The 20,409-nt window shown below is 39.2% G+C and overlaps 2 long non-coding RNA genes across 3 annotated transcripts in view; one reads left to right on the forward strand and one right to left on the reverse strand.

Annotated features, from left to right (window-relative positions):
- The window catches only part of LOC121817205 (uncharacterized), a 69,008-nt gene extending 56,951 nt beyond the window's left edge, over nt 1-12,057 (reverse strand). For both annotated transcript variants that reach the window (XR_009597500.1, XR_006056990.2), the window contains exon 1: nt 11,864-12,057. This is a non-coding gene — a long non-coding RNA (uncharacterized LOC121817205). The remainder of the gene's footprint in view (nt 1-11,863) is intronic.
- On the forward strand, nt 535-14,098 carry LOC132658209 (uncharacterized). Its single transcript, XR_009597503.1, has 3 exons — nt 535-778; nt 10,225-10,452; nt 13,401-14,098. It is a non-coding gene; the product is annotated as an uncharacterized LOC132658209 (long non-coding RNA).
- Nucleotides 14,099-20,409: the final 6,311 nt, after the last annotated feature.

The raw sequence follows: 20,409 nt of genomic DNA on the forward strand, positions 1-20,409 counted from the left end.
AGGTCCATACCATTTCTGTACTTTTTCGAGCCCATCTTTGCATGAAGTGTTCCCTTGGTATCTCTAATTTTCTTGAAGTGATCTCTAGGCTTTCCCATTCTGTTGTTTTCCTCTATTTCTTTGCATTGATCACTGAGGAAGGCTTTCTTATCTCTTCTTGCTATTCTTTGGAACTCTGCATTCAGATGCTTATATCTTTCCTTTCCTCCTTTGCTTTTCACCTCTCTTCTTTTCACAGCTATTTGTAAGGCCTCCTCAGACAGGTTTTTTTGCATTCTTTTCCATGGGGATGCAACCTCCATCATAGATTTCATTTGATGTCTTTCTTTTGACAGGTATACTAGTTAGCTTATGCTGACTAGTGGACTACCCTAAACCATTTTAAACAAGACTGTTTCCTGAGCTCAGGGTTCCCCCAGTTGGCAATTTGAACTGGATTTAGCTGGATGATGTGTTATGGATTTGGCTGATCTTGGCTGGGCTTGCTCTTGTGACTGCACTTAGCTGGTAAGGCACCCAAGGCTGCCTGTGACAGGGGGTAGGGGAGACCTTTTTGAAGTGGCTGCGTTTGTTCCCACGGAAATAGCAAAGGCGCAAGGAGAGCAAAATGGAAGCTCTGAGACCTCTTGTGTCCCAGGTGTGAAAGAAACACTTTTCCTCTGCCACAGTCTTTGGCTCATCAAGTCATAAGCCCAGCCCAGATTTAAGAAGCATAAAATACATTCCTTTTCTTGATGGAGGAGCTGAAAGAATTTACGCGATGTTTGCCGTCTGCCAGGTAAGCCCCTTCTAGATGCAATTTTAATTGACAGAGGAACACTGTACCGCATGGCAGGATGCTCAACTGTAAGTCACTTCACTGAGTCTATCATCACCTGCAAGAGGGCATTCATAGCAAAAACTTCGTAGTTTTAATTTAGAATTGTATCTCCTTGTGATTCATCCCAGAGCTAAGACAAGTATGGATGCCATGCATTTATTTATTGGAGGGTTGGGGACACTTCCTCTTTTTTTCTCTCTCTCTCTCTTTCTGACAGGTGTCCTGGGAAATCCTTCTGGAGTAGCAATCTGGCCTTTCGTCTCATTTTGCCAATCCGATCACCCTAGGGTAGGGCGATTTAACAGGAGTAATTAATCATTGTGTTTTCTGAAATTGGAAGCCAAGGCACATTAGCCTCATACCAGAGAGCGTGTATGCAAGTGAGGGGGTTATGAAGGAGTGTGTGTAATGAGAGAGGTGAGAGTCTTATAATTAAGGAGGAGCATAAATAATAATGAAAGTCATTAGTGCCACTCGGTTGAAAGAATGTCATCAATGTAATTGGGGCATTAAAGTGAAATCCATTATGACAAACATTAACACATACAAAGGAGGGGAAAATGTGGTTATCTTGAGTTTGACAGATAGTGTCAGCTTCCAGTGGGGCCCAGATGGCATTCAGGAAAATGTTATGAGCAGTTTTATTTTAATATTTTTGGTTATGTGATATTTGGGAATCGAATGACATAAACACATGAGGAATTCTCACATGCCTGGCCCTGAAGCGGCTGGCAGAGAGGGGAGGTCACCAGAGGCAGCAGAAACTGGAGGACTTCCATCGCCATGCACGACGTTTTTTCTTAGGTGTTGCAATGTAACTCAAGGCATATGATGCAGCCTGGCATTTTTTTCCTCTGTGAAATTCCCCATTGAACCACACATGCAGTTTGGATGCTTTCTTTAAAAAATAGCAAAGTGTGGGGAGAGCGACAGGGATGAGAATGAGGACATTTAAACAATTATGCAGGAAATTATATGATGCTAAAATTGAACACGGGCAGACTGTGCAATGGCAGGATTCCCACCCGTGCTGAGCTTTGCAGAGGAGAGGGTGTTTTTTTTTTTTTTCCTTTCTCTCTGGGACTGTAATTTTTTAGCATAAAATAATTCAGAATATAAAACAAAAGGGAAAAAATTTAAATATGTCTAGAGATGGAGGCAAAGAGAAATAAAAAAGAAGGCAATTGTAAAAAATAAGAGAGAGAATTGAGATGAAGTATATGTGTGTGTATGTGTGTGTGTGTGTGTGTGTGTGTGTGTGTTCAGAAGGAGGAAATGATAAATGACTGCAGTGGTTTGCAAAGAGACATGTTCTCTGGGGTTTCTTTCCAGGGTAGGAAAGACTCAAGGGGATGGAGTCTCTGCCAGCAGGGGTATCATGAGGATTCAATGAGTCTATATATGTCAAAGACTTAGCACACTGACTAATGGTAAGCCCTCGATAAATGGGAGCTGTAATTACTATTATTATAATGTTATTGTTTGTCAAGGCTGGTAGAGCAGTCCATATACAGGGGGTCTAGATTATTCATGCATGATGGGGAAGAGGAGGAATACACTGACATCGATGTCAAACCCACTGTATGCAAAGAGATTTAGATAATATGTTAGCTCATTTAATCCACATAGCAAAGCTCCTCAGCAGGTATTATTGCCTATAATCAAGGAGACAAAGGCTCAGATAGTTTAACGCATGTAAAGCAGTTAAAACGGTGACTGTCACATAATAAAGGCTCAATAAATGTTGGCTCTTATGATTGCCATAAAAGCTGTGTAACTCGAAGTTACACAGTCAGCCACTGGAAGAGTCAAGATTGAAATCCTTCTCTCTTTTATTCCAGTCACACCAAACTGTCTCTCACTTGACTCACCTGGAACAAACTGCACCCCCACAGATGAACATTCTAGGGTGAGAAGGCCACGGAGACAGCTGGGATGTGATGGAAAGTCCTTGAAGCTTGGAGCCAGATATTTAAGTTGAGATCCCTGCTACTGCGCCCTTGATGCGTGGTTCGTGTAGACTACATGCAGTCACATGCCCAGAGTCCCCTTTAAGGAAGGACCGAGTTATCCCAGTTACTGGGAAAACTGTTAGTGGACCTCGTATAAAGGCACGGCCCTTAGTGAGACAGTCCATACTTGATCTTGATGACTGATGGCTGTGGAATGTAAAGGTACAGACATCCCAACTTGGAAGGAACAACTCAGAGGGGCCATTATAGCTCTAGGGCTCCATGCATGCAGGGGTGTCTGTGTGTGTGGAATGAGTGTTGGCTGAAGCTGGCAAATGTCCAACAAGACAACTCTACTCCACCTTTATTTCCGTCTTTTCCATCCCTTCCACAAGAACAGACCTCAAGCACTCTTTTTAATCAACGTTTTGCAGATTAAACTCTAGTTCAGAATCTGCTTCCTGGGGAACCCGAGTGGAGACAGTTTTGAATCTGCAAAGGGAGGTGGTATGGTAGTTCCCGAAGATATTTCTGTGAGGAGCTGAGGGGAGCTAGTCAGACTGTTCAGGCAGGAACACAGAGGTGAGAGCATAAGAAAGTTTCAGAAAATACTGATGGAAGAAAAGATGGTGAGCACTCATCCTAACGTAAGCTCTGAGCAGGCTCATTCGGAAGACTGAGGAATTTCCGTCAGCATCTCCATCCTACCCTGAGGAGATGCCATCCCTAGAGGGGCTTGCCAGGAGGCAAAAGATATTGTTTGGGTGACAATGTCTTGTTGAACTTCCCCCACAAACGTGCTCTAATGTAGGGGGGAAACTGTTTAAAATGAACATCATAGGTATTAGAGAAGAACAAAAGAAAGTCATAAAACAGCAATGTTTAAACCTAGGAGGAAATGTAGAGAATAGGCTTGTGTCTTCGTTTAGGAAGCCTGATTTAAGAGGCTAAATAGTAAGTAATAATAACAAATAACAGTGAGTGTATCTAAGGAGGAATAATAGAAGCTAGTTTGAGAGACTGGCTTAATTTTGTCTGTTTCCTCATTTGTTTTTAAATTCCATTATTTACCTCAAAATAGATGAATAACATAAAATATGACCTCATTCTTTGGCATTGCCTTTCTTTGGGATTGGAATGAAAACCAACCTTTTCCAGTCCTGTGGCCACTGCTGAGTTTTCCAAATTTGCTGGCATATTGAGTGCAGCTTTTTAACAGCATCATCTTTTAGGACTTGAAATAGCTCAACCAGAATTCCATCACTTCCACTAGCTTTGTTCAGAGTGATGCTTCCTAAGGCCCACTTGACTTCGCATTCCAGGATGTCTGGCTCTAGGTGAGTGAATACAGCAGCATGGTTATCTGGGTCATGAGATCTTTTTTGTATAGTTCTTCTGTGTATTCTTGCCACCTCTTCTTAATTTGAGAAATCAGTATGCAGGTCAGGAAGCAACAGTTAGAATTAGACATGGAAAAACAGACTGGTTCCAAATTGGGAAAGGAAAGAAGTACATCAAGGCTGTATATTGTCACCCTGCTTATTTAACTTCTGTGCAGAGTACATCATGCAAAATGTCAGGCTGGATGAAGCAGAAGCTGAAATGAAGATTGCCAGGAGAAATATCAATAACCTCAGATATGCAGAAGACACCACTTTTATGGCAGAAAGTGAAGAAGAACTAAAGAACCTCTTAATGAAAGTGAAAGAGGAGAGTGAAAAAGTTGGCTTAGAGCTCAACATTCAGAAAACTAAGATCATGGCAACTAGTCCCATCACTTCATGGCAGAAGATGGGGAAGCAATGGAAACAGTGAGAGACTTTATTTTGGGGGGCCCCAAAATCACTGCAGATGGTAACTGCAGCCATGAAATTAAAAGATGCTTGCTCCTTGGAAGAAAACCTATGACTAACCTAGACAGCATATTAAAAAGCAGAGACATTACTTTGCCAACTAAGGTCCATCTAGTCAAGGGTATGTTTTTTCCAGTGGTCATGTATGGATGTGAGACTATAAAAAAGCTGAGTGCTGAAGAATTGATGCTTTTGAACTGTGGTGTTGGAAAAGACTCTTGAGAGCCCCTTGGACTGCAAGGAGATCCAGCCAGTCCATCTAAAGGAAATCAGTCCTGAATATTCATTGGAAGGACTGATGCTGAAGCTGAAATGCCAATACTTTAGCCACCTGATCTGAAGAACTGACTCATCTGAAAAACCCTGATGCTGGGAAAGATTCAAGGCGGGAGGAGAAGGGGACAACAGAGGATGAGATGGTTGGATGGCTTCACCAACTCGATGGACAGAAGGTTGAGTAAGCTCTGGGAGTTGGTGATGGACAGGGAAGCCTGATGTGCTGCAGTCTTTGGAGTCGAAAAGAGTCGGTCATGACTAAACGACTGAACTGAACTGAATGATGACCTCATAGTCAAAAAGAAGCAAGTGATTGGCTTAAGGATCTAATCCTAAAGGACTTGATCCTGCTCCCCATAGAGGTTTCCTTTTGGGAATAGAAAAAGTTGGGGGGCTAGAGATTATGTTAGTGAATATAATATTTGCTTTTTTATTTTTTAAAATAATTTTCAGTAGCTTTTTATGTCTCTTTTTAACTTACAGTATTCTTTGATATATCTTTTTTTCAAGCTTTAAAAAATTTTTTTGTAGACAAATGTTTCTAGCTTATTTTGGAATCAAACAAAAGAAATCTCTCATTTGTAGCAATGTTACTCTTATGCATCCTATTAGAGTGTTTATTTCTATATTTTTTCTTTATTTTCTTAGAGAATTACCTGATTTTCAAGGAATGAACTATTTTTGGAAAAATGATCTTTCTTATAATTAAAATAAAGTACAAATAATTTGTTCATTATCCTTTTATATTGCTTTCATTTCTGGTTGAACTATACTTGTCTTTCTTTTTCAGTTGGGTATTTAGATAATCACATCAATTATTTTTCCATTTATCTATCTCTTTACCTACCTACCTATCTCTATCCATTGTTTGTAGGGATATGAAATCCCCTCTGAGCACAGCTTTAGCTACTTCCCAATAGCTTGAAAAACAGGTCATTTAAATAATTTTATCTGTATTTTATCTAGTTTATTATTTCAAAGTAGAAAATATAATTTCTCAACATGTTTTGGAGAGCATTAGCCATTAATATATTACTGATTTATGCTTTGATTTCATCAGGGTCAGAAAATATGTTGTCCATATTTTTAAAAATTAAAGATAATTGCCTGTTGCCTAGCATACAATCTGTTTTTATAATGTTTCATTGGTTTGGGTTTGTAAAAAAAAAAAAAAGTCTATTTTTTTCTTTGAAAGATATGAGCTGCTTTTGAGAGTTTTTTCATCATACTTATTAATAGTACAATCATATCTTTACTATTTTTCCCTTTTTTAAGGAAAAAAGTTCCAAAGTCTCTCCTATGGATCCGCCCACTTTAGCTTTACATATTTGTAAAGCTGCTGCAAAATCTCTCTCTACATTTTCAAAATTCCATAATGAGAAATGGAATCCTTCCCATCCAGATGGATTTTTATTTTCAAAAATTTCTAAAGAAATGCCACCAGCCCTAGAAAAGGTGATACTTCCAGCTGGCCTGGCAATCACCAGGTATTGATGCCATCTCTCTTCCCTCCTGGGCCTTTGCCAGACTTGGCTAATTGATCAAGGTCTTCCTTCCTGCAGAGTCCAGATGCTACCTTGGAATATAGTGCTCCAGTCAGTTCCTACCAACCAGTCACAGTTTGCCCTTCATTTAAAACCTATTTGCCTTCTCTGTTCAAAACATTATTAGTCAAGGTAAGAAAATAAAGTTGACCAACGCCTGCTAGGTTTGGAGAGATGCCTCAGATTAATATTACCTGTCAAGCTATTATTCAAAGCAGTTAGCCAACACAGTTTAACATGGGAAATCTCAAGGTAAAAAAGTATCCTTGAGACCTTCTCAAAATACTTAGTTGACAAGATCCAGACAAACACGAGATGAATCAAAATAAACATTAAAGAAACTATGGTCATGGAATCCATCAAAATAAGGTTAAACAATTATAGTTACAGGACAGATATACATAGTTTATTCTTTGACCATGGAAATAAAGAATGTTACTGGCTGAAAATAAGTTAAAATAGCTAGTCTGTAATTATTGGAAGAATGTTGTTGGGGAAGGGAAAAAGCTGTTGATCTCACCTAATCTTTTTTAAAATGGTAACTAATGATGACATTTGGTAGGAGGGAAGGTTCTTATCTATGGAATTACCTTAACAGAACACCCATGGGTTAGAATTGCCTGTGATGAACAAGACCAGTACAAATGGACTCATGAAACCTGTGTGTGTGTGTGTGTGTGTGTGTGTGTGTGTGTGTGTGTGTGTGTGTGTCTGTTCAGTTGTGTCCAACTCTGCAACCCCATGGAATATAGCCCCACCCCTCACCCCAGGTGGGGCTGTCCTTGAGATTTTCCAGGCAAGAATACTGGAATGGGTCGCCTTTTCCTACTCCAGGGATCTTCCTATCCCAGGGATCAAACTTACATCTCCTGCATTGGCAGGCAGATTCTGGCAAGCCCCATTATAAAGCATAATTCCCAAAAAATATTATATAAGATGTATGACTGTCTGGAATATCAAATGAAAATGTTTCGTGACCAAAATGTTTTCCGCTGTGTAAGACTGGCAGATTTCAATCAGAGGCCTCATTTATTGCTCTGGTCCAAAGACCTCTCACCTTGGCAAAGGAAGGAAGAACCTGAGGAATCACGGTCTTTGGAACCTCTGTTTGCTTTGGTTGAGCTTCTCAATTCTTGCATATTAAATTATTATTAATAGTAAAGCTTGATTGGTAAGGATATTCATTTGCTTGACTCATATCTTACAATCAGCTCTTCATATTTGCTGAGAACTTGGGGAGACATATAGATAGATGTGGCACTTCCCAGGTGACTCAGTGGTAAAGAATCCACCTGCCAATGTAGGAGACATGGGTTCAATCCCTGGGTCGGAAAGATTCCCTGGAGAAGGGAATGGTAACCCACTCCAGTATTTTTACCTGGGAAATCTCAGACAGAGGAGCCTGGCAGGCTACAGTCCTTAGGATCGCAAAGAGATGGATACAAGCAAGTGAACAAGCATGCACACGGAGACAGAAGTGCAAAACTGCTTGTTTCTTCTTCTTCCTAAGTGTGGAATCCACCAAAACTGAAACATGGGACTGACAAATGTTTTACTCTCAACCTGTTACTGTTTTTCCTAGTATTTTTTACATACTTACAGGATTTGGGGGCAATCCCACCACTTAGAGTGTAAAACGTTCGCCTATTATTTAACAAACCATATCGTTTTGCTTCTGTTTCTCCTCACCCTATACCCAAGTAAGTTATTATTATTAAAAGTAGCATGTACTATAAAATTCCTCTGAAAGGTTTTGTTTATATCTACCTACTTACCTACTGGCTACCTACATACCTATATTTTTTGTTTAAGGAGAACACACACATTACAAAGATGATTTAACCTTAAATTCTTTATAATGTATGTAAATAATTTTCAAATAATAAATTGTTATTTAGTTAAGAAATACTTGCGAGATACTTAGTTAGGATTGATTTGACAGGCATAAGAGCCTCTGGTATGTTAGAAGATGGAAAAGAAAATGAATAAAATGTGGTACGCAGCATTCCCAATCCTAGTATTTTTGTCTCCAGTCTGGTACTTTATGCAAACTTCTAGAATGTTCATTCTGCCTTGTATTTTCTACATGCAAAGCTACTTACAGTGTCCTAAGCACTATTTTAAGTGATGATAAGAAGAAAAAGGACAGAAAATCTTACCTCAAAGAGTCCAAAGTATAAGTTACAATGTGGGGCACTGTTAAAGGCAGCAAACTCTGTATAAATTGCCACTTGGGGACTTCGAAGAGGAGGCAGTAACTCTGTTTAGAGCAGCTAAGAAGGTCTTCCATGAAGAAGAGACCAGTATACAAACAGGGACCTCTAATTCACGGTTTATAGGGAAGTTTTAAGACTTTGACATTTCATTGTTCAAAATAACACCTTGAATGGAGTGCAGAATACAATATCACACCTGATTGAAACAGTCCTGAAGAACCACAGTTTCCTCTATAGTTACATAATAGAATCTGAAGAACACAAAGTAACAAATAGAGATGTGTGGATCACAGTCCTGACCCCAACACTTGTAGACCTTAACAGAACATTGCAAATATGTAAATTTGCAGTGACATAAACTCTGGGTTTCATTTTCTTCTTCAGATAAGAAGTGGGGTTGAATTGCGTTATCCAATATTTTTTGAAAACAGGAATCTGAAGCATAGTTCAATGTTACCAAGACTAAGAAAAAATTTATACCGAAAGAGAGACTGTAACCAAAACCGACCCTAGGAGGTATTGGCTTAGCAATCAGGCAGCAGATGTAGGAAGACTGATATAAGAGGCTGAAAAGAGCAACATGTCTGACAAAATTGTTACCTCCAGTAACTAGGAAGCAAATCACATGCCTTACATACATGAGGGCATAGGGGGAAAGTTATGAAGATAGAACATGTTATTAACGTGTGTAGAATATTATTGGATGCTTTGGCAAAGTGTTTAAAAAAGGGATTAAATCCAGATAGACTGGGCTGGTTTCAAAAAAAAATGAAAGAAGCAAAAGTTCTGTTAGAAAAGTATACTGCTTCTAAATTCTGCTGCTGCTGCTGCTAAGTCGCTTCACTCGTGTCTGACTCTGCGACCCCAAAGACAGCAGCCCACCAGGTTCCCCTGTCCCTAGGATTCTCCAGGCAAGAACACTGGAGTGGGTTGCCATTTCCTTCTCTAATGCATGAAAGTGAAAACTGAAAGTGAAGTCGCTCAGTCATGTCCGACTCTTAGCAATCCCATGGACTGCAGCCTACCAGGCTCCTCCATCCATGGGATTTTCCAGGCAAGAGTACTGGAGTGGGGTGCCATTGCCTTCTCCATCTAAATCCTAGTGAAGTGGCAAATAAAGAGGCTTTGAATGGAAATGTGCTCATTAAAGCTAATCCACTGATTGAAATGATGTTAAGCAAAAAGCAACATGAGTGTTATTACATACATAAGTTAAAATTTTTCAGTGCATTATTTTGCTTCAGGGAAAAGATTGAAATAAATATGTTGATTAGTTGGTATTTGGGATTGTCCCCCAAATGACAAGTAAGTGAGTTTTGTTTGGCTTTTACATGTGTTATTGCAGATAACGTCTTGAAAATACCCTAGAGAGAGAACCAGAGGTTTAGGAGTGCCTGGTGGGCAGGGCATGGAGGAGGGCTAGAAAAGTTTAGAAAACCGCCATAAGTACATAGAATTTACTGAAATCATACTATAAGAAGTCAAGTTAGTTTTGAAAGATAGTTACAAAGAAAGCAAGAGCTTGAGACTTAAAATGACCCTTTGGCTCTCAAATTTCTGCAGGAAAGAGGCAGAATAAAACAGTTGTATGGCCTTCAAGGATGGCCAAAGAGGATGATGGAAAAAGAGCCACCTCCCAGAAGGCATTGTCTAGAGACGCGATGAGTAAAAACAAGGTTGTTTCTACACAAGACCGGAATCAAGACTTAAAGAATTCTCTGTATCCGGAGAGTGGAAGACCTTAAGAAGGTCACCCAGAGGATTTTAAAGTTTGCTCCAAACCTATGGGTGGTATGTATCTCCCATTCTTTCCACTTCCCAGGGAGGTATGTTTACTGTGGTTACTCTCTCCTATGTAATCTCTGCCTTTAGGGGTGGGTTGAGAGGGTGACAGGAAATTCCTTTTAATTCACAAATTTCTATAGCATTCTATAGAAAGTCCTTGTGGACCTGATATAGTAATTACCACACATCACTAGGAGATCCTAGACTTTGAAATAAATATGTTGATTAGTTGGAATTTGGGATTGTCTCCCATGACAAGTGAGTTTTTATTGTTGTTTGTTTTCTCAATGTGCAAGAAGAAGGGAGCAAAGACCTACATGGTGATCACTAGGATGAAAACTTATGGTATTTATGTATTTATATGTCTCGAATTTAAAAATATCAAGGATATCTGAATTTAATAATTAGCATTCATGTCTAGGTGTTTGATAGCTCAGCCATGCTTGCGTGAGTAGTAATATAAAGGTATATATACTATATAAATTAATGTGCACTGATTCTGTAGCATTTGCTTTTCTTGCCTACACTTCAGGTAAAATCAATAATTATGTTTTTATATAAAGCTTGTCTCCTTTTGAACTTTGCGTTCAAGCCAGGGTCGAACCTGGGTTTCCTGCACTGCAGGTGACTTCTTTGCTGTCTGAGCTGCCTGAGAAGCCCAACATTAGTAACAGACAAGATTAAAATATAAAATAGAAATGCATTCAAAGTGCTGACAATTTGAACATGAAACAAGTATAAAAAATCAAAAACTGTAGAATTTAGATTTTCAGGAATGTTCTTTTTCTTCTAAAGTATTTATTATTTTTATTAAAAATAAAAAATAAAATCACTAATTTGAATAAAGTATAATAAATTTTCATTTATATTTTTAAAATTATTTAAATCAAATTCATTACTTTTTAGACATAAAACTAATCACAATTCTAGCCTTTAAAGTCCATCTAGTTTCCAATGTAAACCATCAGTATTGCCCTTTAGGCATGTTATACAATTTTATCATATACAAATACAAGACAGCCCATTAAATTTGGATTACAGATAAACAGCAATAATTTTTCATGCGTGTGTACTCCGATACTGCATTCACACATACTTACTTGAAAAAAGTTACTCATTTTTTAATCTAAAATTTAAATTACACTGATTGTCCTATATTTTATCTGGAAATGTACATGTAAATTTAAGAGTAATAGAATTTGCTTACTGCAACATGTTCCAGAGTCACTAGATACAACTGTTGCAAATAGTGTGGTGATACATAAATGAATATCTGAGGAGGAATTAATTGAAAACCACAAGTAGCAGCAAAACAGACACTTGGCAATACAGAGAACATATTTCAATATATTAAAAAAATTAAATTCACACCCGGAGGATAGATATGCTGTGTTAATTACTTTGTGTTTTCTCTTACCTCAGTGCTTCCACTGCTCAAATTCTGCCTGCATTCCAAAGCTGCATCGTCTCCATACTTAGCGATGTCAGGTATTTTCAAGGCAGTCAAACATGGGAGTCTTCTGTCTCTAGGCCATAAGGCAGAAGTCTTAGAGAAGGGTTCCCCTAACACCTGGGACCTAAAATGAGGTTAGTCGTGGGAGTGGAAGTTAAGTGGTGTGACTTAGTACTCTACTGTGCCAAGTCTTTAATCTTCAGTGTCTCTGCGGTGCATGTATCCCTTAATATGCGAGTGTGTCCTCATAAAATCCTGGGCTCTTGAGACATCCCATATAGCCAAGTGTAAAATGAATAAACGTAGATAAATTTCTTTCCGACTATCCATGCTTTGACAGTTTTCCAGTCCTCCTGTTGGCCCCCTTTAATCCATGTGATGGACTGTGGACAGAAGTATACACCGTGTGTCATGTCTGTGCTGTCTCAGAGCTGGTATGCCATCCTTCAGCCCTCTCCAGTCATAGCTTTGTTGAAATGGCAGCACAAGCCAGGACTAGAAGGCCTCCATTTCTGATCAAGCAGAAAAGAGCATAGCACCAACCCACATTAAATATGTAGCCCCCCAAAGAAGTCTGTTAGGAAAAAACAAAAGGATTTTGGAGGTGTATTCCTTTCCTCAAAGCATAGCCTGGCATAATCTGAATAATATCAGTTCTATAATTTAAAAGAGTTTTACACATTCCCAGATTATGTACCCACCTGAGTTTGGTGGGGGTTTTTTTGTTTTTTTTTTTTTGAATTGTAGTTTGTGCTTTTTAAATTTGCATTTAAATATTTTATCAAACAAATTTTATTTTAGTGTTGCATACACTGTACTTGGTCTTCCTGGGTGGCTCGGCAATAAAGAATCTGCCTGCAATGCAGGAGACCTGGGCTCAGTCCCTGGGGCAGGAAGATCCTTTGGAGGAAGGCATGGCACACCACTCCAGTATTCTTGCCTGGAGTATCCTATGGACAGAGGAGCCTGGCAGGCTACAGTCTGTGGGGTTGCAAAGATTCGGACACAGCTGAGCCACTGAGCACCCTCACATTCATGAATCAGTGGGTCTCTTACATCAATAACACTGTTTCAGGTTAAGCTGGGTGGTAAGTAAAGATACAGGTTAGAGGTGGTATAGTTTTGGTTTTTTTTTTCTTTTTTCCATTATTCTTTTCCTTAACTATGTGATATGTATCATAAACAGCTTATAAAAGTCAACACAAAAGAATCCCACAATCTAGCAACTTGCAGGCCACAGTCAAGTCAAAATTTCCACTCTAAGGTGGAAATGACTCATTGAAATCTCATAATGATTTGATAGCTGATTCAGGACCAAAATTCTGGTCTCCTAAAATCTGTTCTCGGCATTTTTACTCCAGTATATGTTGCTGTCTCACAGACTAACCAGTAGAGTGTTTATACATCAGAGAATCTAGGTTGTGCTTTGGTGATACAAAATCTGTAAGAGTCAGTGGCTTAAAACCATTTTTTTCTTGCTCTGTTTATTTGTGTGACATAGGTCAGTGTTGACGTCTAGTCCACTTCAGGGATGCCGTCTGATGCAGGCTCCATCACCGTGGAGCTGGACTGTCTGACCTCTGACCCACTCTGTGTCTGTGTGGAGGCCAGGAGAACCCAGAGGATTTCACAGAGGCTTCTCACTGCCCCGGCCCAGAAGCAGTATGTACAGTCACGTTCACTTGTCCTTGGTGAGAATTTGTGATGTGGTCACTCCTGAATGCAAGAAGGCCAGGGCATGTGCTGTCCTCTAAGGGAAAGAAGAGATGGGTGAGGTGAGCGCTGGGTTACAACTGCACGTGATGAAATGGAAGTAACTGAATTGATAGACTGACAATTTCTCGTTTTATTTTTAATTTTATCGGAGTATAGTTGAGTTACAATGTTGTATTAGTTTCAGATGCACAGCAAAGTGATCCAGTTATACTTATACATATATTCATTCTTTGTCAGACTTTTTCCCCATATGAGTTATCACAGAATATTGAGTCGAGTTCCCTGGTGCTGTGCAATAGGTCCTTGTTGGTTATCTATCTTACATATAGTAGTGTGTGTATGTTAATCCGAAGCTCCTGATTTATCCCTCCTCCCTTTTGATAAATTTGAATGTTTTCAATATCTATAAGTCTGTTTATATTTTGCAAATAAGTTCATTACATTTTTAAAATTTAGATTCTACGTATTAGTGATATCATGTGATATTTGTCTTTGTCTGATTTACTTCACTAAGTATGATAATCTCCAGGCCCACCCAAGTTGCTGCAAATGGCATTATTTTGTTCTTTTTTTACAGCTGAGTAATAGTCTACTGCGTGTACCGCATCTTCTTTATCCGTTCCTCTGTCAAGAGACACTTAGATTGCTTCTGTGGTTTGGCCATTGTAAATAGTGCTGCAATGAACATTGGGGTGCATTCTTATCAAAGGATGGTTTTCTCCAGATATATGCCCAGAAGTGGGATTGCTGGATGATATGGTAGCTCTATTTTTAGTTTTTTTTTAAATATAAATTTATTTACTTTAATTGAGGCTAATTACTTTACAATATTGTAGTGGTTTTTGCCATACATTGACATGAATCCGCCATGGGTGTACATGTGTCGCCCATCCTGAACCCCCCTCCCACCTCCCTCTCCGTACCATCCCTCTGGGTCACCCCAGTGCATCAGCCCTGAGCACCCTGTCTCATGCATCGGACCTGAACTGGTGATTTGTTTCACATATGATAATATACATGATTCAGTGACATTCTCCCAAACCATCCCACCCTCACCCTCTCCCACAGAGTCCAAAATACTGTACTATACATCTGTGTCTCTTTTGCTGTCTCGCATACAGGATTATTGTTACCATCTTTCTAAATTCCATATATATGTGTTAGTATACTGTATTGGTGTTTTTCTTTCTGGCTTACTTTACTCAGTATAATAGGCTCCAATTTCATCCCCCTCATTAGAACTGATTCAAATGTATTCTTTTTAACGGCTGCGTAATACTCCATTGTGTATATGTACCACCACTTTCTTATCCATTCGTCTGCCGATGGACATCTAGGTTGCTTCCATGTCCTGGCTATTGTAAACAGTGCTGTGATAAACATTGGGGTACACGTGTCTCTTTCAGTTCTGGTTTCCTCAGTGTATATGCCCAGCAGTGGGATTGCTGGGTCATATGGCAGTTCTATTTCCTGTTTTTTAAGGAATCTCCACACTGTTCTCCATAGTGGCTGTACTAGTTTGCATTCCCACCAGCAGTGTAAGGGGGTTCCCTTTTCTCCACACCCTCTCCAGCATTTGCTGTTTGTAGGCTTACTGATGATAACCATTCTTACTGGTGTGAGGTAAGAGCTTATTGTAAGGTATTGTTTTCATCTGCATTTCTCTGATAGTGATTTCGAGAATGTTTCCATGTGCTCTTTGGCCATCTGTATCAGACTGGTGATTTCTTACCTGATGATTTCTCTCCCACAGAAGCTTCTGGTTTCCTAACAAATTTCTGACATCTTGTGTCTGTACCCTTATTCTGAGAATTGAATCAAAGGATAAGTATATGTCAAATCAGTGATTTGGGCTCTTTGTGCTTAAAATGGTTAAAACGATAAGAAAAAAAAAAGAAAAAGAAGAAGATGCAAAAATGCTTTAGAGGCTTGCTCATGGCTCCTAGGGATCTGCTTTATTTCTGGGTGAAAGAGAGCAGAGTCCACCAAAACAGGGTAATTTCTTGGCCTGAAAGGGTTCACTCAGCTGTCTCAAAAATTTACCATTTTTTTTTTAATAGAAAAAAAAGTGTTTGGTGTCTGTGTTAAGGGAAAAATCTGAAGCAAAAATGTAATTGGTAAACTCACAAAACTTTTAATTCTCTTTCCAAAAGGGAAATTTTGCCTTAACTTAAAAATACACACAGAACAATGTTTTGTATGTTTTTAATAGTGTATTTATTTTTGCTATTGTGTATAATTTCTACCAGGGAGGCAAAGGTCAACCAGCTCTTGAATAAAGATTAGTAATGAAAACAAAAGACATTCTGAGGCTGATGTAGCATCTTTGAATCTAGAATTATGCCAAAATGTAAAATAGAGACATGGTCGATAAGCAATTCAGATTTAAAGACTTACCCTCCCAAGGGATAATCCTCCAGTTTGGAGACCACACTCTCCAATAGCTTTCACTTGTGTGTAACACATGTTTTGTCTTCAATACTCTACTCTGCTGTCATTAATATATTGAAATATCCAGTGTCATGAAAAGAATCCCCATGACTTATTATATAGAAAAACAAGCAGCGTTTTATGAAGTGATATGCATTTTTCAATCCATTTATGCAAAATAGACCTATATATTTATGGATATGTACAGAAATTGGCTAAGCATAAAAGTGATGGCTGTTGGTGGTGGTATTTTGGGAGATTTTATTTTGTTCCTTCTTAATTTTGATTCCCACCCTCATTTTTTTTTTTTTTGGTGATAAATCTCTATAGATTTTGCAAGTGCACATTTATTTTCAAAGTTAAAAAAGTTCTTCAGGGAGTAGCTTTTGAGAACAAATTGTACCTTCATGTCGCATTATAAAGCTGTACATTATGCTTCTTTAGATGCTGGATGTTGGCCTATAGCTGGGTTTCCAATAAGATCATAGTACTCTTGAAATAGTAACACTGAATATGTTTTACCTTTTAAACACATATGCACACACACACACACACACACACACACACACCATTGAAAGTTATGAAGAACAGTTGAAAATGCCAAATGTGCTATATTTTATTAGAGATGAATTGTAGCTATTTTATTCTAGGGGCTAATTCACAGACCTTTAATATTATGTCGTTATGAGGAAGCCAGATATATTATTTCAGTTCTGAATAACTCGGTAACCTTTTTGTCTTCCTTTGTGTGAAAAAGGGAAACAGTGTCCACTGCAGAAGAAAATGCTGTATCTCAGGACCAGGAATGCAGAACTAGAGACAGGATTACACAGGGCTTTGGCAGATGCTAGGTTATGGGATCATTCTTTGCATGGCAGGAGGAAACATTTTCCTCTGCCCTTCCCAATATTCCCTCGATGCTTCTGCTTCATTGATGCTTTCCGTTCTGGGCTCAGTTTTTAAAAATCGAAAGCATCTTCCATGAGTTCCATAGGAAGCTGAAAACACTTCATGCTGAAGAGTCCCCAGAGAGCAGTGCCCACCTCAGGCAGGTAGGGAGGCCACTGGACATCCTGCCTGAGCGCATGCCTGCTCTGCAGTCAGAGTCCCTGCATCTGAGCGGCCTCCTGCCTGGAACACAGGCCTCAGCCATGCAGAAGTCACGGGCCCCTCGGGGCAATAGATACAGAGAGGGAAAATGCACAGTACTCTGGGGGTGGGGCGGGGGCAGCGGGAGCCCAAACCCCCAAATATTAAGGTTGTGTCTAAATGCTGGTATTTCTATCCCAAAAGATGCTGAAAAGAAATATGTAACAGCCAACAGCCTTTCCTGTCTTTCGATGCTCAGATGAAAGGTTTCCTAAGCTTCTCTCAGCTCTTTCTTCTCATTGTCCCTCCTCTGATTTAGATGCATCTCCAAGAAAATACTGCACAGGTTCGTTTTTGAGGAAATTTCTGAGTTTGCCCTGTCAGCCAAGCATCACCGCGTGTGTATGTGCCGGCCAGCTTTCATTTCTGGTCTGCCTGTGAGAACACCAAGGGTTCGTGAAGATCATTTTCTTGTACTGTGCACAGCAGACTCCAGAAGGATCTGTGCCATCAGAACATTTGGTTTCCAGGCTCCCAAGTCCTCTTTGTGTTTGATCGTGACATTTCTTCATGCTCAGATGCATACGTGATGTAACATTCTTTGTTGATGTTCTGCAATGTGTTTTAGAGTTATTTTGGCTTAGCACTAATTAAGAATGGGGAACTCAACTTTTCTGGTTAAAATGTTACTCTCCCCCCACCCTCCCTTCTGACTCCCCTGGCTTTCTGTACCAGGCATATCTGTAGGGCGTTAAACCCAAGACTGGTATTTAATAGACCCTAGACTGTTTTGTTGGAAACAGGGCAAATGAGAATTCTGTCTATGGGGTTTGTGGGTCTTTGTTGTAATGGGGAAGAATGCCCTAAAGGGGAGTTCCTAGCAGCCTAATTGTTGAGAAATGATGGAAGTTCAACAGCATGGAAATTCTACTTCTCGCTTCAGCTGAAAAGGTGCTTATAAAGGTAGCTGGGCTATTTTAGCGATTTGCCTTATTTTGAAAATCCAATTTGAAAGCTTCATTAAAGGGCACTAATTTGGTGTCTTAAGGGAATATGTGTAAAGGAGCTTGTCGACAGTCTAAGATGTTTGCCAGTGTGTAGGTGAGCTCAACCCCCCAAGCTGGGGTTACCTGGTTACCTGTATGCCCTTTCATTTCAAATGTGATATGAAATAAATTCAAAAGCATCCAGACTAAAAGAGTAACAACACAGCTTCTGCAAACACCTTCTGCTTGCTGCACAACAGGTCCGTAAATCAAGAGATGAGTTGTTGGGACAAGGAATAGAGACTTTATCCAGAAAGCCAAAAGACAGAAAAGATGGCAGACTAATGTCCTAGAGAACCATCTTACCCCAGTAATAATATAGACTTTTTTTATACTAAAAAGGGGAGGGATATGGTTGGTTGTTGTTACATATTTCTTGGTGCAGGAATCCTTTGTTCTTGCAGCTGTCCAGATAGGTCAGGTCATGATGTTCCTGTAAACCTCCAACATGACAAATGTTATTTTCTGTTCTGCAGAAACTTTCTTGTATCTCTATATGAATGGGAAAGTGTTATACTCTTAAAGGTCAGAGCTTTGAGAATGGGCTATCCTGTATATTTCAAGCTGTAGGCAACATTCTTAACTCAAAGCAAAAGCAACAGAATAGAAAAGCTTAAAGTAAAAGAAACATACCTAATATGGAGTCAGATTTGTTCTTCCCTATGACACTTCCTTGTTCCCCCATTTCCACCACTTCTCACCCCTAAGGGTAGGATGCTTTCAGTGCAGAAATACCTCTGCATGGACATCAGCATCATAGATATCATTCAGAAGTCCAATAAGGAAGACAACAGTTTTACTGAGTTTGCTGCTGCTGCTGCTGCTGCTAAGTTACTTCAGTCGTGTCCAACTCTGTGCGACCCCATGGACGGCTGCCCACGCCGTAGTTAATATAGGACAGACCAAGGGACATTAAGGTATGGTAACTGTTTCAAATTAAGGAAATGCAAATACTTTCTGAATGCCTAGAAGAGTCGCTTACTGCTCACTGCCTGCCTAATATTCCCAGAAGTATATTTCAGTCCCACTTTGGGATGCAACAGTTAAAAAATGGATAGCTGAATGTTAATTACCTAGGTGGCCTCAAATAAACTTGAACCTTTTCTAGTTCCTTCTTTGTTGACGACACATTATGAGAAAAGTTAGAAAAAGTTAGCCGAATTAAATGAATGTTATTCTTCTTTGGGAGGTTTTCCTTTTTAAGTAAAGGTTAAACTCTGTGAGAAATTGCATTGTTTCAACAAGTTTGTCTATATACTGATAAGATACTGAAACACTGTGTCTTGTTCTATTACATAATCACTGACATTTGTAGTAAGAATGGTGATTGAATTCCCTTTCCCCTTGTTCAGTAGTTATAATTTCTAATCCAGTTTATAGAAAGGAGTTCCTCTGTGTGTGTGTGTGTGTGTGTCTGTGTCTGTGTGTCTGTAACTTACAGTGTGAAGTCTGGTCTAGAAGACTGTGTTAAGAACAAGCTCTTAAAGGTTTCCTCTTAGTAGATTACTCATCCAACCCATTCAGAGGGTGCTTAGGTGTCATTCTGTCCAAAAGGAAAGTCAAGTACAATGACCTCTTTCCCGTGCAGTCCCAACTGTGTGAATTTAGTATATAGCAACCTGCACAACAGTTTCTCCCAAGGAAAGGAGATTTCTTTTTTTTTTATTGGAACATGACTTGAGATGAAGGGAGGAGAATTAGAAATACTTTTTTGTGTGAGTTTTTCCCTTGAATTCCATATGGCTGGAAGGAGGAGAGAAATGCCTGTCAAAATGCTTTTGGAGAGGAACATTTGAGTTGAAATGCTCAAAAAATAGATCAACATAAGGGTCTTAAATTCTTTAGGCACATTTGCTGAAACCTCATATAGCAGATTTATTCTTATTCCAAAACTAGCCAATTCCCGAGGGAAACAATTTCCAATATTTGGGAAATAATTATCTATTCACCAAAACCAGTACAACTTCATCCTAATTTTTTCCATAGCATTTCCTAGCAGTGCACATAACATGTTTGGTATCTTAATCAATATCTTAGCATATATAAACATGGCTACTGCTGTTGAAATTACTTTTCTATAAAAACTGGAAGGCACACCCCTTAATAAATCTGTTTATAATATCTGTTATCAGGAATGGTATCAATAAATGGAACTGAAAAGATGTGGACATCTTCATGACACGGTTTATGCTAGTTTTTTATTTGTTGTCTCTTCATTGGGGTTACTAA

The sequence above is a fragment of the Ovis aries genome, chromosome 19 (assembly GCF_016772045.2).
Source record: "Ovis aries strain OAR_USU_Benz2616 breed Rambouillet chromosome 19, ARS-UI_Ramb_v3.0, whole genome shotgun sequence".
Classification (NCBI taxonomy): domain Eukaryota; kingdom Metazoa; phylum Chordata; class Mammalia; order Artiodactyla; family Bovidae; genus Ovis; species Ovis aries.